The 26,121-nt window shown below is 39.3% G+C and overlaps 1 protein-coding gene and 1 long non-coding RNA gene across 2 annotated transcripts in view; one reads left to right on the top strand and one right to left on the bottom strand.

Annotated features, from left to right (window-relative positions):
- Positions 1-13,037, bottom strand: part of SLC39A10 (solute carrier family 39 member 10) — a 53,764-nt gene extending 40,727 nt beyond the window's left edge. The window contains exon 1 of the mRNA XM_039727186.1: positions 13,017-13,037. The gene's annotated coding sequence lies outside the window, so the exon portion shown is untranslated. The remainder of the gene's footprint in view (positions 1-13,016) is intronic.
- On the top strand, positions 6,250-24,091 carry LOC120512369. The gene is made up of 4 exons (XR_005630046.1): positions 6,250-6,380; positions 18,554-18,802; positions 21,201-21,325; positions 23,994-24,091. It is a non-coding gene; the product is annotated as an uncharacterized LOC120512369 (long non-coding RNA).
- The last annotated feature ends 2,030 nt before the right edge of the window (positions 24,092-26,121 follow it).

Here is a 26,121-nt window from a genome sequence, read left to right as displayed (position 1 = left end):
CTTCTAAAGCTGGATTTTAGTAGGCAGCTGGGGTGAAGTTCCCCATTTCTTTCACCTCTGTTACACATGGAAGTGGAAATGACAAATTTTGAGCTCCTGCAATTCTGCCATTATCAGCAGGAAGAATCAGGAAGCCAAGACATCCTTAAGGTGCTGGCTGCCTGTTTGGGGCACCTCTGGGCCATTGCTCATCTGTGAAATTTTGGCAGTGGAAAGGGAAGCCAATATGAACTTGACTGGATGTCATACAGCCTCATCCCATCTTTAGCACAGATCCAAAACCTCAGAGACACCTACAGAGAACAGGTGGGACAAGAACATGCAGTGGCAGGGAAAACAGAGGTATTTGCAGAAATAAAGCAAATTATGAAATGAGTGTTTTGTTTGTTTTTCTTTAAATAAACTCTACCAGTAACAAAATCTAAAATCAAGAGGAAGGTTCTCAAAATCAAAATTATCAAAGGCTGGCCCAGTTTAGGGAAAGAATAAGGTCAGCTGTGTTTATCCTTCTGTGCCTGGTAATTCAGAACTGGGAACGGAAGGGACCAGTAGGCTGCTGGCCTTTAGGGTACTGTTAAAACTACATGACCTTTGATTTTAAATGCTGGTATCCACCTAAATTTTGATAATTTTCCCCTATCATTCACATTTGTAATTTTTACACCTGTATTTCATGATTTCTAGAGAAAATAAATAAAGAGGCAGCAGGAAGAGTGCTGCCCCAGTTTCCAAACCTTTAAGCACAACCACTTGACAGTGCTTTTAGGTGTTGCAGCTTTATGTTCCACGTTGCTGCCCTGATTCTTTGCACAGTTGGATGACAACTTTTGGTTTCAATGATGCAAGAAGGAGTGTACATTTAAGCATAAAGAGCTATGAAGAAGGGAATAAACTTTAGCTGATACACAACAAGATCAATCATGGAGACAGCTAAATATGGTCTAAATGACAAGAAATGTAAAAACCAGAGATGAGTATCAGTGGAATTACAGGGAGAGACAGACCATGGGGATGTGGGACAGTAGAACTGGGAAGAGAACAGGGAAATGGAGAGGCCTGTTACATAACTTTTTCTAATCTGCATGATTTAGCAAGCTCACTTGATACCTCCTTCTGTAAACCAGCAAACTCCTCTGAGAGCAAGTACAGCAGCAGCAGAATAGACTCTCACAGTGGTGAATACTTCCTGTTATTGCTTGGAAGGGAAGAGAAGTTTTGAAGCATTTTCTCAAGCATGGGACTAAGGAGACTACTCGTGACAGAGGGGTTGTGGTCATGTGTCTTTGCTGACCCATCAGGTGATGCATTTGCCATGTTTTAGAGCTTTGAGAGCCCTGAGGAGACTCAAGGCTGGCAATGCCAATAAGCAAGCAGAGAGAAAATAAAGCATTTCTGCAATGACTGGGCTGTACTAACTTTGCTGAGGTGTTGGACTGACATGCAGTCTGTCCACCCATGGATATGTCATGCGAGAAAATGAACTCACAAGCTCAGGGAAAGAAAATCACTCAGACACAAAACTCAATGCCAGTTTTGTCCACACTAAAATTGAAAAGAAAAAAAAGAAAGAAAAAGTTACATTTGAAAATGCTTGATTTCACTCACACGTTTAGTGTCTTTCCACTCCTTTCAGGTAACCTTGCTTTGTATTTCTTATATCTTTCTTCATAAATACAAATAAAAAATCATTCCCATATACACAAAGGGTAAGCTCCTAATGATCTTCTACAGTAGCTCTAATGAAATTATTGTGCACTTCTCCAAGAAAAACACGAGTACCAAAACCACGACAATGCCTTTTCTTAGTTAAGGAGAGCATCCCAAAAATGTTCAAAATAAAATGTTCAACAGCAAATGCAGTTAGTTCTCTATAACAGATTTACATTATTGAATGTATACCAAAATGCACCACAAGCATGCAGTGATGTAATTCAAGGCTAAATATTAATTGAAAAAAACCCCAAATAATACTGCCTTTTGGACAGATAGAGGCAAAATTAAAGGACTTGTGAGTGAACTGATATTTATTTTTTCATTTAACCATGGTGCCATCTCTCAACAACTGTCTGCTCATTGAACTGCTTCCAACAGGTGGCTTTCTTTAAATGTATTAAGATTTTGAAGAGTTTTTCTCTCCTGCTGAGGTTAGCTAGTTACTTCTCAGAATGAAAAAAAAATCACCCATGAAAGTGCTTGACCCTGTTATCCATTAAAGCGAGTGGGGGGTGGCTCTCACTGAAAGCAATCTCACAGCAGCTTTTGGCTGTCAGGCCTCTTGTGTAGTTACTTACATCCAGTACCTTCAAACAGTTCATAGACTCACAACCTTACTTGGAACAGCATTTCCTTCAGAGAATCACCATTTTGTATTTTTTGCAGGCAGTTTAGTATAAATGTAGCAGGGTAAGCATTATAATGTCATTTACATTTTCAAATTAGTTTTCTGTTAATTGTTAGATATATGAGAGAAATTCACTGGATTAATTGCAAGTGCAGTCTGAAGTTTGAAGTCCTATAATCTGTCAGATTTTCAGTTTACTAAAATTCTGAGAATGAGGTTCCAAAGCACCACATAATATCCTTTGGCAAATCAATACACATAATGGAAAGAAGGAATTGGTACCCTGAAGCTTCAAGACATTGCTTCTTAAAGATAAACAGAAACTAAAACTAAAGTCAATACTTACTAATGATTTGCAAGGAAGCTTGAAATGAGAATATTTTAGTTAAGCCAGGTACTTGAAGAGAGACTGCTTGGGGCTCTCCAGCTCACATGAACCTAAGTTGGTCTGGCTCATTGCCAGGTTCCAGGCAATTCTCAACCCAAAATCAGCTCACAGAGTTTTACTCAAGTTTGTCTCGGATGACAGAAAAGCACTGCTCTGGACAGTGTGATTCTGGGATAACATTATTTATATTACGGGATGTGTCAAATTCACAGTGCAAGAATGACCAGAATTTGTTCCTGTTTTTCCAAGGGGCTTTGGCTTTAAGGTAATGTGCTTTTCTTACTCTCAGAGCAGTATACAAATTTTGGCCTCATTGTCTCAGAAGACATTAACAATATCACAGCTATCACCAATTAGATGAAGAATAGATTGGGTATGCAGCTTCTAAAAACAGTGAATCAGAAGATGAACTGCCAGTGCCTGCAAGTCCTGCAGGATCCCCTTCTTGAGAGCAGTATGCACACACTACAGATCAGATCAGGCCACTTACACGATGTTGAGTGCCAGCTCCATCATTCAGGACAGCAGTGTCTGATTCTTGTCACTTCTCTCTTTCTCCTCTTCCTCCTTTACAGGAGGGAGAGACTGCATGGCCTTTAGTCATTTCCCTAAACAGGAAGAGTTGCTGTCTATGCAGTTTCTTTTTTAAACTACTGTATTTTTAAGGAGCTGTTTGAAGAGAGTTTTGTTATTTATTATTGTATTGAAATTGAACCTTGAGCTAGTAAAAACAATATTATGGTAGTGCTCTAGTTATAAAACCAGAGCTGCTGTTTTCACAAGAGGACATTTCAAATTGCTGCACAAAACCTTTGACTGTTGAGTGCTGAGAGGTTTGCAGTGTACAAGCCCCAGTTACTGTGAACAGCCAAGCAGCAATAGACAGTTTTTCAGAGGTTATTGCTGGTAGTTTAACTGTAATCTAAAACATAGGAAAAAAGTGATATTTTTAGGGGAGGGTTTGGTGGATCAATATTACTGCAACACTTTCCATTTTTTAATGCCACTTGGATTGTACAGCAAAACAACACAGAAACTGCATTTGTTTCAAAAATCAGTGATTTCATGACGCCAAAGGACAGAGTCCTTTGTTAAGGACTGTGTAAGTCCACTCTTAGTTTTAATATAACCCAATCAGTGTTCATTGAGAAAGCTGAGTGAGGAGGAAAGAACAGGACTTCAAGAGCTTGGCCGAGGCAGATGGAATTGCCCCCCAAACATCTCTGTCTATTCATGGCACCACAACTGTTGTGTCTTCCTGACATACGCCAGAGCTTTCTGTCTTGGTATGGCTTGTGCTTAGCCCTTTGGCTGGAGCCACCAGTGAAGTCACCCAGCCACCTTGGATTACAGGTTATAATGCTGTCTAAAGAAACACACAACTCTGCTCTCTTGTCCTCAGAAAATCTGCTTTCCTGAAGTGTGACAGATACAGTGAAAATTGCCACAGAAAGCTTCCCAGAAGTGATAGAATCATAGAATCATCAGTCTGAAGAGGCCTTTGACATCCTCCAGTCCAGCCATCCTTCTTGTACTACCACTAACCATGAGATGATTCTTTATAAGGCAGTTTGTATTTTGAAGAATCTGCAAAAGCAACCAGCCTCCTTTTTCCTAACATGACTTAAGTGTATGGTCTCACCTGGGTGGAGGCCCCAAAGGGACATTTTGGCTTCCAGTTGTAGGAAGCCAGGCCAGCAGTTCTGTTTCTTCTGGGGGCAGTATTTCCATGTCCTCCTCTGACAGTGTATTCTTCAAAAGAGCATTATCTACCTGTCAGTCTCACCTGAGTGCCTGGCAAGATCATGGAGTGGATTCTCCTGGGAACTATGCTGAGGCATATGGAAAATAAGGAGGAGAGTGATGACAGCCTGAGGGCATGGCTTCACTAAGGGCAAGTCGTGCCTGATGAATGTGTTGGCCTGCTGGCATGGGGTTAGTTGGTGATGGATAAGAGAAGAGCGACTGACATCATCTGCCTGGAGCTGTGCAAAGCACTTGACACTGCCCCTCACAGTGATGTCCTTGTCCCTGAAGTGGGAAGACATGGATTTGGCAGATTTGGCAGATGGATACTTGGTGGGTAATGGATTGGTTAGATGGTCACACTCAGAGCCAACAGCTCAATGTCCTAGTGGAGACCAGAGATGAGTGATGTTCCTCAGGGGCTGATGTTGGAATTGGCACTTTCAGTGACACAGACAGTGGGGTTGGGCGCACTCCCAGCAAATTTTCCAACAGCACTGAGCTGTGTGCTGTGCTTGGCACATTGGAGGGAAGAGATGCCATCCAGAGGGACCTGGACAGGCTGGAGAGCTTGGCCCATGTGAACTTCATGAGGCTCAGCAAGGCCAAGTGCAAGGTTGTTTGAAGGTCAGGAAACACAGTACCTAAACTAGTGCTGCTGGCTCCTCTGTGGCAGTGCTTGCCAAGGTGGAATTGTAACTGAAGAGTGACAGGCACAGAAGGATGAATAAGAAAAATCTGTTGTCTATAAGGGCTCAAATATGAGACTTCAGGTAACTATTTCTCCTCACTGTCTAGTCACTCTTCTCACTGCAGGCCCTTGAAGTCTCTCACCACTGACTGCTATCACAGTGTCTCTCTCAGCCAGCCAAGCCCTGGTGACACGGAGGACATGCTATAGGTATGCATTTGGGCCTGAGATACTGGTGAGGAATAATCTTCCCAGAATTAAATTTTGTCCTTCAATTACCGTGCAGAAAGAGATCTTGAGAACATATTCCTATTTGACATTTGCATAGTGGACCTACACCAGAGCAGACTTTCACAGCACCACTGAAGTTAATGCCTTATTAAAAACAACTTCTCCTCAATGGACTTTGTTTGCTTTAGCCTGACCTTATTTTCAGGGGATTAAAATTTAGCAAAAATATTTTTATGGTCTTGAACTCTCTTCTGTTTTTGGAAAAAATCATGTTGTTAAGTTCAGAAAGGAGGCAGAAATTATTTTGCTTTTGTTTCACTTTGTCACGTTCTAGGAGGAGCATAACTACACACCAGAAGCCTCCCAGAAAACAAAAAAGCTGACAGATAGAGCTTTTTAAGAAACACTGACTTTTTAAAATATATATATATAAATTGATGTACACGATTTTGATACCTACAGCTCTACTACTTTGTTGAGATGTTTGAATCTAGGATTTAGTACAATTTAGTCTTAAGTACTGCAAAGCATCCATAAACTACAGGGAAGGTATGATTACTGAAATACCTAAAAAGCAAGCGAGCCATATGTGAGTGACAAGGTTTTAATCTTTACCCACACACTCCAAACATGTCCATAATCTTTGGCAGAAAGACAAAGCTGTTCGGAAAAATTGACTCTGGTGTTCAGTAGGGAACAGGGAGTCCTGTGGAGACAATGGGATGTAAGACTTTCCTCCCTCCGCCCCCCATTGTGCTTGTGGCTGGTGAAGTTCCAAGAGGAAAAAAGATTTCTAAAGGTTTCTATTACCCTGAAACAACCATTTTCAGCAGACTCCTAATGAGCCCTAAGGAAGTCCACTTGGTTTAATTTTTTTCCCTGAAAACGTTGATCAAGCAAGTTTACAAAGGAACACTGGTACTTACCCTTTACCAGGCTCTGATTCAAGAGTTTAAAGCATTTTGCTGGCTTTACACAGGCAAGTAAGTATTTACCTCACTCAGTTGCTTAGTAGCTCCTTTCAAATCAATAGGAATGTAAATGTGCTATTAGTGAGCGCTTCAGTCTTGCTGAATCATGTCCTTTGCATGCCACAGTCATTACTGAAAGATTGGCTGTGACCGTACACCGAATTTGTTATGGGAGGTGGAACGTGCCATGACATCAGGCTGGTGTGTGTGAGTGGTGGGGTAGGAGAAGGGGCATGATGAATGTTTTCAGCTGGGAAACTACTAAATTAGATATTTAGCAAATTCTGCCATTTCCAGAGAAATCCTAGATGCTAGAATCCAGGCATTTTGAAAGCCGTGCCATTTCTCTAGGTACGCTGCGTACACATTAAAAAAAACCCAACCAAACCAAACCAGCACTTTGATTTATGCCAGGTATGTGACACCATAACAACCACCAAAACAACATAACAAATCTCCTTTTTTAAGTAAAGGCTTCATACACACTCAATTCAGTGTGGACCAGGATGACAGTGTTTTCTTCTCTGATAGGAACATTTAGGACCTTCTGGTATGCAGAGAAATATTATCCCAAATATTACGTGGCTGAATGAGAAATGTAGTATACCAAGAAGCTGATACAAACCCTATGAAAATCAATATGCTCGCTTCAGTCAGCTCTGAAATAAACCTCAACGTTAGTTTTAGTTCTCAAGGTTCAGTTTCAATAGAGATTTTTTTTTGGATGAAAAAGACAGAGAAAAATATAAAAGATAAGCCTAACATCTACAATGAAGCAGTAATGCTCAGCTATCATTAAGAGTCATGGCTTGCTTTCACATAGAAATCTTTGCACAGGAAAAAAGCTTTCCTTCCCTCTCACTCCTTCATGAAAACTGTTTTAGTTTTTAGTTCCTTGAAGCCATCACAGAAAATTTCTGATTTGGTTGTAAGGAGCAAGGTGTTTGTGTTTGATTGCTTCCAACTGCCAGAAGCTGTTGCAGAAAAGTGCAGCATTGCTATTCCAGAAATTATGTACTGTCTGCCTTGCTGCATTGCCTCTCTGCTTTACCTTCTTTTGCTTATGTTCATATGATATGATCCTACATATATATATATACACATATATATCCCCCTCTCTCTCTCTATCTAGTCTATATCTGTGTATCTGTCTTCACAGATATGCCCAAATCTAAAAACATTTAATGCAGAGATGGAATCAGGGTGAGTAATCTTGCAGAGGAATGAAGCAAGCATCTTGCTATTAAGAAAATAAAGTATTTATTGAAGTTAGAGATGGAAGTTTACTAGATTAAGGCAGCACAGTGGGAATAGGAAACTAGCTGTGCCCTGAGGATGGTTTTGTAGCTGAAGCAGGGAAAGATATGCTCAGAGTGCAGTTAGCTCAGCCAAACCTAATTAGGTACACAGCACTCAGCCTGTTCATAGACTGTCTCCAATGATTGACACTTCTCTTATGATCAGGCTGTTTTTTATTAGAAGGCTGGGGGTTTACCACATGATTTTAATGATCAATAAGTTGAAAGTAAAAGACAGGCTCATGATTTACCTGGTATAAATCTGGAAAATACATGCATTGTGCTTTGTGTTGTCAAGAATAAATTACCATGTTCTTTCCAGAGTGTGATATCTCTTGTGGGAGTAGATGGCTTGTTTTAGGATTCCTCATGTTAGATAAAATTAATGATGATATTTTCTTCTATTTCCTTATTCAGAACGTTTATTTGTACAATCAACTCTAAGCTTGGAGTTTTCCAGGCGAATTTTTGAACACAGAACGAAACAAAGGAATAAGAAAAATCCTTTCAGGCAGTAAAGCTGCATTTTTAATCCCAGCAGTGATCTGTCATTCTCTGTTAAAGAGAAGATGCTGGATGTATTTTTAGACCAGCTTAATTCCACTGTCTGCATGAGGTTTCTCCTTGCAGTAACAGGAGTAGTGCTTTGCTGTGGAGAGTTGACACCTCATCTGTGCAGAGGCAAGGTGCTTTCTTTTTTGTGAGAGAGGACGGTTTAAGGTTAAGCCAATAATTATGCCAAAACTATATGGATTGAGTAGTATTAGGTCTCCAATGAGAGGATATGGACTCAGAACAGCATTGCAGGGAACACCTGCAAAGTCCTTCATCTGAGGAGTCAGCCAGAGATTTGCTTCTCGTGAGCTATAGTTTTTCTTCTATTATCTCTTCTGGTTACTAAAGACTTTTATTCACGTGCAGATTTACTGGAGGTGAAGTGTGAAAATGGGCTAATTTAACTCTCTTGTTAGTCCTGCTTCTTGCTGTTTCCCTCAGAGTTAGCAACCAGTGATAAGAAATCAGAGAAGGGTATAGGATTGCATACCAATAGAGATAACAGTGAACAAATTGTTGAGGAGGTGGTAAGCATCTTTTATACAGACGGAATTATAATAATGATTTTCCTTGGCCAAGACAAGACAGACACAGTCATAAAGAGCCATGAGTTTTGAAATTCTGCTAATGTAATTGCTCTTTTGAGCCCCATCTGTTTATACTGGTGGGTACACTTTTAAAAGTCAGAATAAAAGAAAGGCACAAAGTGAACAACTAATGTTCCTAACCAGATGCACGGCCTTGCCCTTAATTCTCTCCTGAGAGGACTGAAGGGGTAACTCCACCAGCTACTCCACATCTGAACTAGAACTGGGTTCTGATTGATTGGAGGTACTGCTCTAGAGAAAGGCTTGGTGGGGTGGGAGGTGTAAGTGTGGGTGTGTGTTAACTACAAACCTCGATTTTGGGATGCAGTTCAAATATAGCTGAAGACTGGACAGCAGGAGTCCTCACATTGAAAAATACAGTTAAGATGCTCAGCATGGGTCTGCTTCACAGAGGGTTTTAAAATGTAACTCAAGATCATCTCAGGGTAATTAAAATCAAAGGGTCAGGATCAGTTTCAGGCAAAATGAAAGAGGTAGAAAATGCTCATAATTATATGTTCAGTGCTTTAATAGAAGAAAATAAAAGGTTTGACCTGAAATGGAAAATGGAAACTAATCTGCAATATACAAGTGTCACTTGAGTCAGGTGCCTAAAGGAATTGGCAGTGTCAAAAAGCTTTCTGCTCCCTTCCCCTTTGCACAGGTGGATGGCCAATGCACTGAAGTAGTATTTTAGGGAAAATTCAAAAGCCATTGCTGGCCTGGAAGAATGCCTGAAAGGAAACATTTGAGAACATTAAAGAATCTCTTCTGACATACTTAACCAATTTTCCAAGAGACACAGGTTATGAGAATTTTTTTTATCCTCAGTTTCAGCAATTTCCAGGCTGTATAGTGCTGTCCCTGAAGCTCTTGGAAAGCAGTTCTAGCTCTTTGTCATTCACAAGCCACTCTGCCCACATTCAGGCTTTGAGTAGATTAAAATTCCAGATCCAGATTTCTCTCACTGGTACACCTATGGGGAAAAGTCTAAGAAGTTCCTTTAACAATAGAGAATTACCTCAGCAGTGACAAACTCTCTAACAGTCTTAAAATTCAAGTGTGACATACATGGAGATCCCCATGAATATCTACAGGTGTGAGATGATCTGGCCAGTGATACTTTTGTGCTTCCCAGGAATCTTCAGGCCCTGGAGAGAATCTTTTTTGAGAGAATAAATGCTTTGGCATATTGGTCCCATTCTCAGTGGAAGCCTCCAGACTCCTCACATGCAGTTATTGCAGATTCATGCAGTTGTATGAGGGTTTTCGTGCAGGATTAGTTTTTATCTGGAAATCTGTGGTTTTTACTGCAGCTTACATGCAGGAAGTTGAGGTTCCCTATACGTGTCACATTTATTAGGTACATGGAAAGGGGTGCCCTTGCAAAGTCATAGCTGCGAGCAGACAGGCCCTTCAACCTGCATAAAACCTCAGAGATGTTGTCTTTTCACCTTAATCAGAATGGGAAACTGATCCTTAACTGACAAGGACATAAAGGAAAAATATTCTTCTAGAACGGTCTTTCAATGGTGTCTAAAGGATCATGTTCTGAACATTAACTTTTTCAATTTAACATTAACTGTATTAGAAATGATGACATAAAAAAAGAATGGCACACTGTCATTCCTGGTGCTACTTAAACCCTATGCAGAGGGACTAAAAATGACTTAAAACCAGTGATGAGAAATACAAAACCTAGAAGCCATTTAAAGTATCTGGTAGGAAAAAAATTTCACATCTTTGGTTTTTATTAGTTTTCCTGTATGGACCTAAAAGCCCATTTAGTGTTTCAGTTAAACACAATTAATTAGCAATATATTTTCTACTGGTCTGAGGAACGAGGCTTGTAAATGAATGCAAATAATTAGTCTATGCTTGCAAGAATTAAGATAAGGATTGCAATGCCTAAGTTTGGAGCTTGAAGTTAGAAGCACAAGAAAATCCCAGTAAGTTACACACCAGGAGAGAAGCACGGCTGGAAGCACAGTATAGGAGTTTGACAGTCTCACCCTGGCTCTCTGCCAGTAAATCATAATTTCCTTTAGAAGGAAGGAGCATAACTCATAGCTTTACTTTGAAAGAATTTAATAGTCATACTTTAACACTGGAATGAGAATGAGTGTCAAAATGGAATGAGATATTAGTGTCAAAATGAGAGCTTAACAGAGTTAGTTAGAGGGAATAATGAGAATATCTCAAATGATGTGAGAGAACATAATAATCAGAAAAACTAAAAAAACTTCAAACCAAACAAACCCAACACAGTGCTCCTCCCACCTCAGCACCTCCCTCAAATATGTCTCGTGGACCAAGTAAGAAATCATAAGGGAAGAACAAGTTTGATAGAGTGATAGAGTGAGAGGTTAAGCAGTACTTAAAACCTTAAGAAATCTAAACAGGCAGGACACTTCTTAAAATTTATCAGCATTGATTATTTTGTAGTATTCATTCAATCCCAAATAACTTCAGAATTCCTCTCCCCTGCCACCAAGCACTCCTTTATGCTTTCAGTATTCATTTCCTTTAGGCTTATCCAGGAGCAACCATCACCTGCCTGGATAGTAATCAGATTATGCTAATGATGCTCCAGAAGCCCAGCTAAAGCTTTAACCTGCTGTGATGTAAAACAGCCTTTCTTTTCCAGCAATTCAGGACCCAGTCTGATGCTGTTTTCACACAGCTTGTCATGCAACCTGATACTTCATGTGCATATGCAACCTGCCAGTCTGATTTAATTGCATAACTCAGTTTATCCAAGACCAGACCTTACATGACATCAAATGCTGCATTTTGTAGAAGTGCATTTGTGAAGACTGCCTCTTCTGCTCCCTGAACCCTTTCCCTCCAAAAGTTGGTTTTGGGATGATATTGCCACCCCTAGATCTGGTATCTGACTTGAGGTGGTAGCCCTTACCTTTGCTTGATTTTAGCTACAGATGGTGCATCACTGGCAAATTAAATTTTTAATTATATAACACATTTCTTAATCTAACAAAAAAAATAAGAAAAAAAAAATTTTGTATAATTTTTATGCACACTTAAAAACATTCCCTGCTTCATCAGAGTATAACCAATTCATAATAAACCTTTTTAAATTGAGGTGTTTGATGAATCCATTTGGACACCTATGTAACCTTCTGCTCCACCACTTCAACATTACTGCTAAACTGTTTAATGTCTAAAGCAGCCCTGGAGATCAGTTCAAGAGGAAGTAGTTTGCTCGTTTCTTTTGGAGCTGCTTCTGAGCACATGCCATTAACACTCTATACATGAATGATGGGAAAATAGTCATGGTGTGCCATTAAAGGCTGGTGATGAGCACACTGACAGCATATTTCTCTCATTCAGTGCTGCTCAAACACAGTACACCTAATCCAGCTATATTCTTCTATTTTTCCTTATTCCATACGTGCTTACTCTTTTTTTTTTTTTTTTCTTCATCATCCAGCAGGTCTTTACTTATCAAGCTCCCCTCATTCAGTGCTGCTCAAACACAGTACACCTAATCCAGCTATATTCTTCTATTCTTCTCTTATTCCATATGTACCTACTCTTTTTTTTTTAATCATCCAGCATGTCTTTATTTATCAAGCTCCATGTTTGCAAAGTAAAAGGCACATACTGGGAGCCAGCCTTGAGCTGCTAAGTGCATTTAGGGTTCAACATGCTTTCAATTCATCAAGCTCTGCTTTGAGCTTTAGCAGCCAGCCCTCCCAAGTGAAGACGTTGTAAAAGTTACAGCACTTTTGAATTCATACAAGACATGGTCCCATATATTAATATTACATCTGATAGCATGTTTCCCACTCGAGAACCAATTTCTTTGAAGAGTATTTTATGCCTACAACAAATTTTAATCTAAAAGTATGAGCCTATATTTCCATGTTTATTGCTTTTCTTTATGAACTGAAGGATTACTTCTCTCTCTTTGCTCTCCCTGATATTTCACAATCTGTGGGACAGGACAAGCTAACTGATTTCTTGTAACTCTTAATTTATAAAGTACACCAATTTTTCTTCCTTGGGTTTACACCTACGACCTTAGAGTTTAGAATTTTGGAGCAAACTCAATTACTCGTTCTGCATCTGCAACTTTCTTAAGAATTCTGTAGAAGTTTTTTATGTTTCACCATTTCATTGTCTGGTAACATACTGTCTGCTCAGCAAGAATAACAGAAAGAAATAAGATATCCTACTATACTTACTGCTGGTCCTGGAGGTGGACTCTGACTTCACAGGGAGGCAAAAGAGACTAGAGATTTTACTCTAATAAATGTAAAGCATTCTCCAAGCCTCTCCATCCACAGCAGTGCCACAGAAGACTGCTGGGACAATATTTTATGGAGAAGGAGGTCTAAAACACGTGGAGGATGTTTACATGACACTGCTGCCAGGAACTGACCATGAAACAGGGGCACTTTTGGAAAAAGCTACGTAAAATTCCCACCTCTGACTGCCAGTAGTGGCTTAGTGGATTCCCCTGAGATGATTTACAAAGGGCACCTAAGTGTGCAAAGGACATGGTTATGTAACTCTGAGGCAATTTCTATGCTACAGAAATAAGATTATAATAGTAATAAATTATTTCCTTTTTTTCTTGTGTCAAACAATAGAACATCAACTATCAAAGAATTACGAGAGTTAATTTCTTTCCTGTTGCTTTTACGTCAGTTGTGACAGGAACCAATTACAGGTGGTTTGCTCAGACATGATACTAATATTCTGTGTACATGCTGGAAAAAGTGCACATTTGACTAAATAGAATTAGTATTATAAACAGAATTAGTGTGATAAATATATCTGAGATACTAAATATCCATCAAATATCTGTCTGTCTAAACAAGCTGTTTCAACACTGCAAGCCAAGTTTAGACGCATGCATTTTGCTGTGTTAAATATGAACATTATTCAAACCAGGGCAAGTGATCTGTAGATTAGAATTATTTGTACAGGTAACTGAAACAAATTAAATGCTCTCCATTACAAACCCATAATCGAGTGCTAAGTATTTAGTCATTCAGCTGGGGTAGAGTTACATACTTAGATAAAATGCTAGAAATCTGATGCAACTGTTTGTGAAGACTTATTACATTTCTCCTGGGCGAAGATTATAGATCAGCATTAATTTTCAAGACCTAATTTAGATGATCAAGGTTACCTTTAATTTTTGCAATAGTGTGTTCTCTGTATAATATAGTGCTTTGCCATGAACATCTTATTTTATTACCAGAAATTATATTTCTTGTAATAAAAGAAATGTGTGGGAAGATTTTTAAATTGTGTGAAAAGCAAATATGAACATTCCTACATAGAGAATATTTTAGTACTCAAGAAGTAAAAAATCATCATGATTACAGAGTAGTTAGAAGAACTGCTCAAATATTATCTCTCAAGTAGATTTCTAGGACAGAAAATAACAACAAGTAGCTTACTAAAAATTAATATTTAAATATTGAACTGTCTTCTAGATGCTGGACTTTCATTACAGGGTTAAGGCTAATACAGTCCAGGTTTGTAGACCTGTGAGTTTTCTATCTAAATAATTCTCAAAGTTATTACAAAATAGTCAGAAACCTTTTATTTCTTGCACAAAGAACAAACAGAAAAACCCAAACAGAAAGCCCCCCACACCTGTCAAGTTTGGAAACAGAATGTTCAGAATACAAATACTCTGTCAAACTCACAGGACTTCAAACACAATCTAATTGCAAAAATTGACTGATTGAATGAAGAAATAGTTAAGGGATATGAATTAGATATCTGCTATAAATGAAATGTAATTTTATTTTTAGGTGATGCAATAAGCAGAAAGAATAACACTGCTACAGGACATACAGGAGGCGTTAATTTATGTACAAACCCTGAGTTAGTGAGTGACACACATTTTAATGCAGATAGATGTAAAAGAGTTAGATAGGACCAATGAATAGATATTTGCTGATAAGAATGAAACAGATGTGAGTGCAGGGCAAGTAAATTAGACACATCTTCTGTTAAAGAGACAGCTAAAGCAGCCAAAATAATTTGGGAAAGCATCACTAATGAGGGTGAATTCCAGCGAAGAAATGCTCAAATTACCTCTCACATAATAAACATAAGCAGTGGCCTGATTTTGTGCTTTTTTAGATCTCCCTTGATGCAGTCCTTTTTCTGAAATACACCACAAACCAGACTTGAGATACAAATATATTTCAGAATGCTCAGGAACTAAAATAGGAGCTATGCAAGGAATCCTTTACAGCAAAAGCAAAGCTGTTACTTAAGGCCTGAATACTGAAGACACACAGTACTTAACTTTTGCTGTAATCCCAGTCATTTTCAATGCCTCAACTTGTTGAATATTTCCTTGCATTGCTGTCACTCAGTTACCCTTGTAACTCAGCTTGCATTTACCAGCTGAGTTCTGCACAGGCGGTTTAACAAAACCCCTCATACCGTAAAAGTACAGTCCTGGAAGCCTTTTTTTACCTGTCTGGAGGATGGCCAGAGAACCTCCAGATTCTACATGCTCTCACACAAGAAGTAGCAATAGAATTAATTTGTTTTCATAAAGGTAAGATTTGGAACATTTAGGATTTGACATGTAACATGTCACTGAAAGAACAAGTGCTATCCATTAAGGAAATTAATACCAAAGTAAACTTTGTTGTAATCATTTCAGATTTGCTTGGGAAGCAAGGGAAGTGATGGCTAGAATCTGCCATGGAACATCCTTTCTTGGAGAATGGAGGCTTCTCACCTGTTTTTAGAATGAATTCATTTAAAAACTCTAAGGATTTTTGGTGATCAATAAAATTCAAACTTCCTAGGTTTTTAGATTAAGTAGGTACGTTTAGGCCAAGGAGAGTGGGAGTGCTAGCAGCAGACAGCACCATGGAGCTTATTCTGTGCCATTATTATACCAAATGCCTGTGCTGGCTGTAGAGATTTCAACTGCTGGATTGAGGTTTCTTTTCTTGGAATCAAGATCAAAGCTCTGATTATATAGTGACATTAACAATTTAATGTATTTTTTTTTTTACAAGAGGGGGCCTGTTACTGTTTGTGATGTTCATCCTGCCAAAATCCAGTCTGGGCTGTTGCATGCTCCCTATCCAGAGCAATCTGGTTTTGTTGCTGCCTGTTTTATTGGAAAGAACATCATGCTGCAGGGTATGCATTTAATAGTTAATATACTTATTATCAAGTGCAGCTTTTGCCATCCTCTGCATTTCACAACCAGGTAGCCTGGTGTTGAAGGATCACGAAATTGTAAGTGTTCTCTGTTTTTTCATGTGGATGCCCACCAGGTGAAGAAGTGAGATTGAGCAAGATCCCAAGCAGCTAGGACAGTCTTCCACCAACGTCATTATCAATGGCCACCTAAAGCTACAGAGTGGCTTTAACTCACTAACACAGTCTGATTAAAATCTGGACTATTTTCTGAGGGCAAAGTCATCTCCAGAGAGCCAATACCTGGAGCTGCTTCACTCAGCAGCACTGCATATGAATTTGGCTAATTAGCATTGCAGGAAGGTAACTGAGGACCTCATTGCATATAGAGGAGTCAAAGCAGAGTGCTGATGCCCAGTCATCTGAAATCTGGGGCTTCAGCAGATTCTCAGGGTGAGGAGGATGCCACCTCCTCTCATCCAGCAGCTCTCTGGATTGAGCTGGCTGTCAGTAGCTGTCCCTGTAACAGCCAATTTTTTGACAGAGAAGCTGCCAATGTGCAAGGCTATTGATGGGTTGGAAGAAATGCATTTTCTGAATTGTGTAGGTGTTAATTCCAATATATCTGTCTCCCTCTCCAGACCAGACACTCTTCCCCACTGTAGTGCAAAGCCTATTTAACTCCTGTTCAGAAAGCAGCAACATGAATATCCAAACTTCATGCTAACAGTGTATTTGAAACCTAGGCTTTTGTGAGCAGGGAAAGAACTCACCTAACTATGGAAATGTTTGTTTTCCTGTTTGGAATTCCCCCAAGCAAGTACCTATTACAACCACCTACCTATTTTACCAAAGAGCAGCTGAAGGGTGATGGTAGATAACAAATATTTAGTAACCAAGGATGCATCTTTTTGCTTTACTCAGAACTCTGGATAAGGGCATCCAGTTCCCAGTGAGTCTGGAAGTCAACAGGAACCCAAGAACTGAGCTTAGCCTCCCTTTTGGCAAGAAAAGCACCACCTGGTGAACCACTTTGGAAGGCTGCAAGAAGTAAACTGGTTTGCAAACACGTAGTGAAGCCCTTTGTTCTCACAAAGAGTAAGGTGGAGGTACTTCCCTGCAGTGACACCAATCAGAGAGGGCCTGAGGATGGCATGAGGCAGGAGAAAAGGAAGGGATGGTGTTCATGGTACAATGCCCAGCTCCATGTGCTTCCTGCACTGTTCCTAGCCAGGTTCTCATGTACTGACAAATGATTTGTTTGAAGGTCACGCATTCTTCTGTGTTTAAACAAAGATTTTGGTAGAGTGTTAGTCATTCACAGAAGAATTAAACCATCAGAGCTGTAGTTTCATGCTAAGAAATCATAATATGGTTACACTCTGGGCCAAAGTCCAAAGTGAAAGGAGTTTGTAAAGCCTAGTCAAAATACTTGTATAGTTTAAGATTTTTTTATGCTCTCTCTTCCATCCTTAAAATCTACACCCATGTATACACACAGTTTGAGCATTATCTGTCTGTTTACATGCTCTTCAATCAGCTGAATTAAAAAGCATTTCTGCAAACTGCATGTGTTCATAGGAAGTTTATGGAGGTCACTAGATTTAGTGGCACTGTATATTACCTTATCTTGTCCTTTTCTGAAGGAATGTATTCCTGACAATGTTTCCAACTTTTGAGTTAGGAAAAAAGGGACAAGGGAAACAAACATTTGGGACAAAGCAATCAAGAGTCCTAAACTGGAAAAGCCTTCACTTGAAGATGAGGCAGTGTGATGATTTGCTGCCTTATCTACGTTACATACTGGAACATAGTGCAGAGGTCCTGGGGGCACTTCTGGAGCTGAAGGCAGAGCTGCTGAGCAAATGTGGCTCTGTAGGACTGGCCATAGCAGCTGTCCCTCACTGCCTTTGGCTGTCACTGGATGTAGGGGACAGAGAGGATGGTACAGGCAATGGATTTGAGTTGTGGCTGCCCTGGTTACAGATTGGGAAGAGTTTGGTAATTTCTGGTAAAAAAGTGAAAATATATTCCAGTGGAAAAGACATTTTCTTCCACTCACTTTGAAGCCTTTTGTTATCCCCCTCAGCTGTTTCCCCAAGTTTATGATCATCATCTTTATTTTATGGAGTGTGTATTTTCTCATAGTAAGCCCCAATATCTGTCAATAAGGTGGTCTTGCCTGTCATGCTAAACCAGCTGGAGCTAAATCAGTGTCATGGTCCAAGAGAGGCAGTTTCAGAGGCAGTAGAAATGCCTTGTTGGAGCACAGGAAAATTATGCTGACAGTTCTGCAGAAATGCAGCTTCTTTAGGCTCTTAATCTCCTTCTAGCATGCCCAAAACAGAAAGAAGATAGAATAAGTACTAGATCTGCTACAGACTGGGTGGAGCTCTAGAAGCTTGTCTGCAGTTTCCAAAGTTATCCTGTGCTTTTGGAAAGGGCTGTTTTGGAAAAAGCTTCAAAGCAAGAGAATACATCTGGCTTTTAAAGCTATTGATCAGTTTATATGTTTTAGACTTTCATCAGTACAGACAAGAAAACTTTTGATTAAAGCAGTCTCCTGATTAACCTTTGCTATTCTCTTTAGCTCCTAAATTGAAATCTGCTGAAATGTCCTTAATCTTTGCTACATGGGCCTCCAAAGCCCTCTGCACCTTTCAGTGGATGCAAAAGCACACTTTTGGGATTGTAAGCAAGAAACAAAGAAAGAAGGAAAGCCAGGAAGTCATCAATCTAGGAAAAAAGTAAAAGTTTTAACTATGGCTCCTCCCAACAACTGATTAAAGGCTAACACAGCAGCTTGGCTGGAAAGACTGCTTCCCTCCTGAGCCCCAAGGTAAGCAAACATTATAAATGCTATGAGGGAGTGGCAGCAGAAAAAAGGTGGAAAATTTCTCTTAGTATGGACTTTTTTGAGATGGGCCCAAACAAAATCTGAGTAACTCTTCACTTATGAGATGTGCTGACCTTAGCTATGGACTGGAGCTCCACAGATCTCGACCATTGTTAGGTGGGAGTTTTATGTGGAGTGTTTAAACACAAAAACTGATGTAATATGGCATATGGATGTGTTTGCCAGACAGCAAACAAGTGATGGCCACACACAAACATGCACATGATTTCTTTTGATGCTGGAAGCTTTACCATTCAAAACAGTTGTCCTGAATGGTGGGTTGAAGATAAGCATTCAGCTTAGAACTGGGCACCATTAAATGTGTGGAAAGTACCTGCAAGTGGGACCCAAGTGCAGTGGGAAAATATGGAGGTATTGCATTAACTCTCTGCATCAGTGACCATAAGTGGGAAAACTATCAGCTAATAGTGATGTTGGACTGAAACAAAGTAATTTAAGAACACAGAAATAGCTTCACTAACATTCAGTGGCTGTCACGTGTACCAGCATCATCTGGGTTTAACAACAACAGATTAGCAGGATCATTTAAAAAAGCCAAACAAACAAAACTGAAACATAACCGAAACCAAAAACCCAACTCAAAACCTCCAAACCACACCCCCAAAATTACACAGAATAAAGCTATTTTCATTGGAGAGTCCAGAAGAAGCTGTGAGTGTATACACTGCCAGGTTTACTCAATATATATGATGTATAATTATTAAGTGACATATATATGAACTCATTTATGAGAAGTTATTAGGAGAGCTAAGGATAGAATACTTTGAATTATGATGCTGAGTCCAAGCTAACTGTAGGTCCATATAAACCTACAGCTAATTACAGGCCATCAACGAAGCTGAGAGCAAGCCAGCATCACTAAGGAAAAAAAAACAAAAAACCAACCTCAAAAAACTATAGAAAGATCATAACTTATTCTGCCATTCCTACTTTTTCACCATAGAAAAACTAGGAATGGAAGAATAAGTTATGATGTAAGAGGCATCAATATCACAGCACCAGCACCACACAGTAACTCCAAAACAGAGGCTGAAAAAAAAAAAAAAAGAAACCAACCTCAAAAAACTATAGAAAAATCATAACTTATTCTGCCATTCCTAGTTTTTCACCATAGAAAAACTAGGAATGGAAGAATAAGTTATGATGTAAGAGGCATCAATATCACAGCACCAGCACCACACAGTAACTCCAAAACAGAGGCTGGATAAGTAGTACAAGGGAAACCTTTCCCCCATACCAGCTAGGAAAGCAAGTTAATGAGGTGAGTTAATGACATGACTGAGGTGTTCAAACACTGACTAACCGTGGTTATCCCTTCTCTGCAGTACCAATAACACACCCTGACTGCCAAGCTGACTGCAAAAACCCCATCCCAACCCAAAACCCCCAACCCTCGGCAGGCCTAGATAGAAATGTGGTACAACAGGAGATATTCTGATGCTGAACATGGAAAGCTGCCCCCTGCCAAGTTCACTGCAGTTTGAGAAGAACTTAATAACCTCAGTTGCAGGGAGGTGGGCCCAAGGCTGGAGGTGCCACTCTCTGCATTGATCCTTCTGGCTCTTTTCAAGAGCTGCAGCAGATGAGGGGTGGGGGACAAGAGGAACACCAAGGTGTCAGGAAGATGTAATGCTGGCAATAAATTATTGAGTTCTATTTTAAACATCACAGCTTCCTGTCATTGCAGCTACAGCCACAGTCAAGTCAAAATGTGTATTTAATTGAAAGTACTGGAAAACAACTTATTATGCTAGGCCTTTTGTGAAAGTTCATTTGTTGGAGCTAGATTTCAGTAGACATTGGGCATCTGGGCTTTACTGGACTCAAAAATCTCAGCCTTAACATTTGCTACAGAGGTTTCAGGGAGAATTTGTGCATATTATTGAGAGTAAAGTTAAGTGGATTTCAGAGAGAAACTTTCCAGATATCAACACTGATTATGTTGCCTTGGTAGTAAGAGAGCAAAAAAGTCATTACCAGATTAAGCATACTTTTCATATTTTGGAGGCTTAGCTAGATCACATGGCTCAGGCAGTCAATTTAAAAACTAGTCCCTCAGAATTTCCCACTTTGCTGTACAGATAATGACCAATTCTAAACACAGTTGGTTATTATACTTTTGTAAACTATTTGATCTCTTTTCTTGATAAAACATTATCTGTGAAACAGAGAAATGAACCAAATATTATGGAGCATTTTAAAACTTAGAACAACAAAACATCAACAAAATCCTTGCAATCTATCACTAGTTATGTTTGAAAATTCAATTCCTTGAATTAAGTTCTTCTGCCTGACACTTAAAATTACTTTTACTTTTCAGCCCATATCCATGAAGTATTGCTACTCATAAAACAAATCAAACAGATATAGAAAGAGACAAGAGCAAAAACGAAAAGCAGTCTGGTTACCAGTGCCATTTCCAGTGGAGAGAAGAATTTCCAGAAGGTATGATTAATTACAGGTATTAAGAGGTGAATTATAGCTACGGACTTCTAAATAGAGCCAGCATGTTTGGCTTAATTAATGATGGGAACAGCTGGGACTATGGACAGAAAGGCTGAAGGAATGGTAATGGCTACTGGCACTTGACATGACTAAGTGACAAAACAGGATGTGATTGTTGTTGTTTCCTTGCTTCAAGTCCTTTGGAGTCAAAAAGCTAGAAGGCATTTTAAAGTTTATTTGTTTCCAAGCTCATACCTTATTCATCCTGACATTCTAAACTCACATCACTTGCTAAAATTCTTTAACATCTAGAGGATGACAAATGCTTTATAAGTTTGATATATAAATTGCCCCTTTATGGCATGGCAGCAGCAGGGAGATGGGCCTGGAATTCAGTTTCCAATAATCACAGTGCCAACAAAATTGAGAGCCCCAGGTGCAGCTGGGATTGGTTGTATGCTTGTCACGAGATTAGCAGTGAATGCATTTTAAACTGCTGACAGTGGAATCCCAGGCAATTTCTTTTTCTTCATGCAGCATTTGTTAACCTCAGTTAATATTCTAAAAAAGTAACATGATCCAGGTTTATTTATGTCTATAATCTGTTCCATCAATCTGTTAAATCATATGTTTACATTTTGAGTAAAGGCCCAATTACTAAACTTTATTCACCTCCTCCAGTGCAACTTTAGCAAGAATTACTGCTGATGGTACCTCATGATATTTTAAAGTACACTGCAGTTAGGTTTCACACCACAGTAAGATTCAACCTGCTGTTACTGAAGACCCACAATATTTATTGCAACTTGACTGTGAAAATTCCCATTTATTAAATCTTTTAACCTGTAGTTCAGCAGCTCATTTCTCCACATTTCTGTGTGCTTACCATTAGGTCAGCCTTCCAGTGTTCTCAAAGGTGGATAAATGCTTTGGAATGCTCACAGGGATGCAGTGCTGTCACATAACAATGCACACACACACAGAGGATTTAAAGGCAGTGATACAGGCTTGCAGGCAGCTTTGCCCTACAGCAGGGGCAGACAGTCCCTGCAGGATCAGCACAAGGCATTTTACTTGCTCACACATATTTACAGAGCTTTATAGGAGGTACTCATGAAGTAAACAAGATTATTTATCTGCATAAAATAAGCATGCATGGAACTCTTCAAAGCCTATGGACTCAAGTTTCTGCCCACCTGTTCTCCAACTAAATGTGTTGGATTTTCACTACCCAGTCCCTTGCACACGCCATTTCTCTACGGCCCCCAATTTGTAACGTGGAGTGTAAAATGATACATGCCTTGTTCACTGCAGAGAGAAGCAGTGAAATGAACTTCCTCTAGTTAGGAGTTTTCAGCTTAAGAGATGACTTTCAGTTCTCCCTTACACATGTTCTGACTGTAAAACTCATAATGTATCTTGGGAAGCTTCAGCGCCTGTGCTTGAGGTGCTACCACAATGTCCCATGTTTCAGTAAAAAAACCACCAGAATTTATTTCTCTAATGCTCTAAGACTTTCAGTTCTCATTTGAGTTTTACATTGAAGAGTCAATAAAATGATTTGTCAATTCAGTTTCCTTGATGCTATCAGTGTTTCTAAATGGAAGCAGATTTCTTGCAAGACACAATATGTATTTTTCCACACAATTCTGTCTAAGCTGCATTACCTGACTATATGGCCAGACAAAAAGTGTCAATGTAGACATTACTGAGAGTCATTTGGCAGACAGCTGTTTGTAAAAGATTGTAATTTTGCTGTGTGCTGAAACCACAGTTCAGCCAGTCTGTGAACAAAGATTTTGAATATGCTTTCTCATATTTCAGATTTTCAACTTGCGTCCTGCTCCCCAACACATTAATTAAGGGCTGATTGTCCTTAATCTTCATAATAATCATCAGGTTTTATGGTCTTGCTTTCTAGAGAGCGTAGTATTTAGAGAAAGAGTGAGCTGATCTCAGCTGGCTTGTCTAGATGCTAATGATGTAAATATACATCTCTGGAGAGGTGCTCGTTCTCCTCAGTTACACTGGCACTGAATCAAAAGCCAGTTGTATGCATCAGTGTTCAGATCAGGCACTATCTAGTGCTGAATATTTTGGTTTGGACTGAGCAGAACTAATGTGAGATATGATAATCTGCGTGTGCCTTGTTTAAAAAAAACAAAACAAAAAAACAAGCCCATAAAAAACCCCAAGTCACCCAAACCATGACAAGAAAAAGCCCTACACGTATGATATCCTACCATGTTATCATTTCTCAGCTGCAAGATTAAAAGAAGATCAGATAATAAGGAAATTGATAGTGAGGAAACTTGACTAATTATTTGTGACCACAAAGGAATTCTACCAGGAAGGGGAGAGAGGGCAAGCAAAACCAGAAGAAAAGGAATCTGACTGATGAGGGTGGAAAATGAAGGAACAATTCAAGATTTCACACATGCCAACACATCACTTTCAACTGCTCTGTTTTTTGTAGTTATTTCAGACTCTGATTAAGACTTTTGCTCATTCAGTGGGGCACTGGTAAGATTTCTTTCACTGTTGTGTTTAGTCATGTAGACTCTAATGTGCACCTAGAGTGGTGCTTTTACCATTATCAGGTCACTTACACGTGTGCTGTATCATTTTTCTGTTGTGTTTTGCTCTCTGTCCTTCCCTTGCCCATCAGGACCACCCCTGAAGATCTTGATTCCCTTCCTGCTGCAGAAATCTGTTTCCTCTCTGAGCCATGACCATGTTACTACATCTTTTGTGAGCTTCATGTCAATAGATCACCACTAGCTGAAGTAATAGCAAGGTTCAAATCACCTGTAAGTCAAGGAGTTAAATACTTCAAAAAAAAAAAAAAGAAAAAAGAGAGAGACTGGGAGGATAATTGCTTATTTTTAGCCAGCAGCAACTCTATAAGGTTATGCAATTGTCAGTGAAAATCTAGTTTGACCTACAAACATTTTATTAATGATGATGAACCAAAATCAAGGAAAGAAAATATTATTATTACTATTTCACAAGATGAATAATATTTGATATGAAGTTACAAAGAAACAGATACTGTGTTTTATACTATTTTCCCGTATGTACTAAACACTCTTCAAAAGCATCCTGCATTTCAGATATTAAGATGTAAACCCTCCAAGAATAAAATCTCATTTGTCCCTCTCACGTAACCAGTCTCATAAAAGGTAAGTGAACACAACAGATAAAGCATAATCTGAAATGGTTAATGTCAAAGCTGCTATATTAAAATGTATTCATGTGCTTGCTCATCACTCCTCTCTCACAAGGCACATAAATGTTTATCATTTGGGCTTGAACACTCCATGCCCAGCGCATGACTGAGTTTGGACTTTTATTTTTAAGAGTGTGGGTGAGTATGTGTGTAAAGCTCTGCCAACTCTAGCTATTTACCAAGAATTATGGTAACAATTTTCTATATCTCGCAGAGCAGACTGTATGTACAAAACAAAATGAGAGAATGAGAGGAACTTGTGTCAAGGAGGGATCCTGTGCTGTTGCAAGAGAAAAAAATAATCCACCCAAGTTTGGCCAAGTTAAAAGCTTTTGATAGAAGCTCATAAATGCCATTTGGACCCTCCTGCCCCAGCATCTAAATATCTGGCTGTGGTATAGGTTTACACTTGCTGATTGCGCCCAGCTTCCTTAGAATTCCTAGCGCTTATTAGCTCTATTGACAGCTCTTCAAAGTAGAAAGTGGAAAAGATGGACATTCTTGGTGGAGCTAATTTTGGATCAGGACAGGCAGTGAATGCTGGAGCAGCTTGTCCATTTTCCCTAAATTCTTGAATATTATTTTCTATGATAGTTGGACTTGATCATCTTAAAGGTTCTTTTCAATCTTAACAATTCTATAATATTGTATGACATTCAGGAAGAGGAGGAAAAAGATTTTTGGTTTAAAGCAGAAGGTCAGAAAGTATTTTGAAAAAGAATCAAGTGAAATGAAAGTCTTATAATTTGACTTATAATTTTGGGAACAACCCTTGTTCTAGCTAGGTCCCATGCAAAACTGTGTAGAAAATGAGTCTGCAGCTTCTCCTGCTGCTAGTTTTTTTTTTTTTTGGTGGAAAATCTTATTTTCCTGATGTTAATGACTTAAAAAGATATGAGTGACCTCTACACTCATTAAGAGGAATGTAAAATGATATCCAACCCCAGCATCCTTCTCACTCTGCTGGCTAACAAAGAGAGAACAGCACAATGGGTAGTACAGTTCTTATCTTCTAAATCTTACCCTAATATCAACAATATGCAAATGAGTGCCTACTTTTACAGTTAAACATAGTAATTCAATCTATCCAATCCCAAATCAATACTGGAACTGTGGGCCTCATGGCATCTTGAAGGTTGTTGTTCTTACCTAGCACTTCTATTACAGTCCCTTTTCAAATCTTTGGCCTTTCACAACCCACCAAAGTCATTGCAGGGCTTTCATTTCCATACTGTTGGAAAATGGCAGGCATAGAAATAAAGGTGACTCTTAATTTGTTGTTCCCCTGCCCCCATCAAATCCCATTAAACAGGGGCAAATTACAGAGTTTACTTCATCACAGCAAAGAATTAAGGAGTTGTGGGATTCCTTTGTTGCATGCCCATTCTTGGCACAGCTAGTGGTGGATTTGGTGTGGCATATTACTGACTGTAGCCCTGACTTCCTTGTGACCCCCAGTGTGAACACAGCAGTAATCCTGCCTTTTGGGCAGCAGGGAAAAGCCCAGAGTGCCTCTCACCTAGGCAGGAGGAAAGGCAAGGCTGCCTGAACTGCACTGCTTTGTTTG

The sequence above is a fragment of the Passer montanus genome, unplaced genomic scaffold (genome assembly GCF_014805655.1).
Source record: "Passer montanus isolate IOZ18808 unplaced genomic scaffold, ASM1480565v1 scaffold1, whole genome shotgun sequence".
Taxonomy (NCBI): Eukaryota; Metazoa; Chordata; class Aves; order Passeriformes; family Passeridae; genus Passer; species Passer montanus.
The sequence above is the reverse complement of the archived record's forward strand: the minus strand, read 5'-3'. Positions and strand labels throughout refer to the sequence as shown.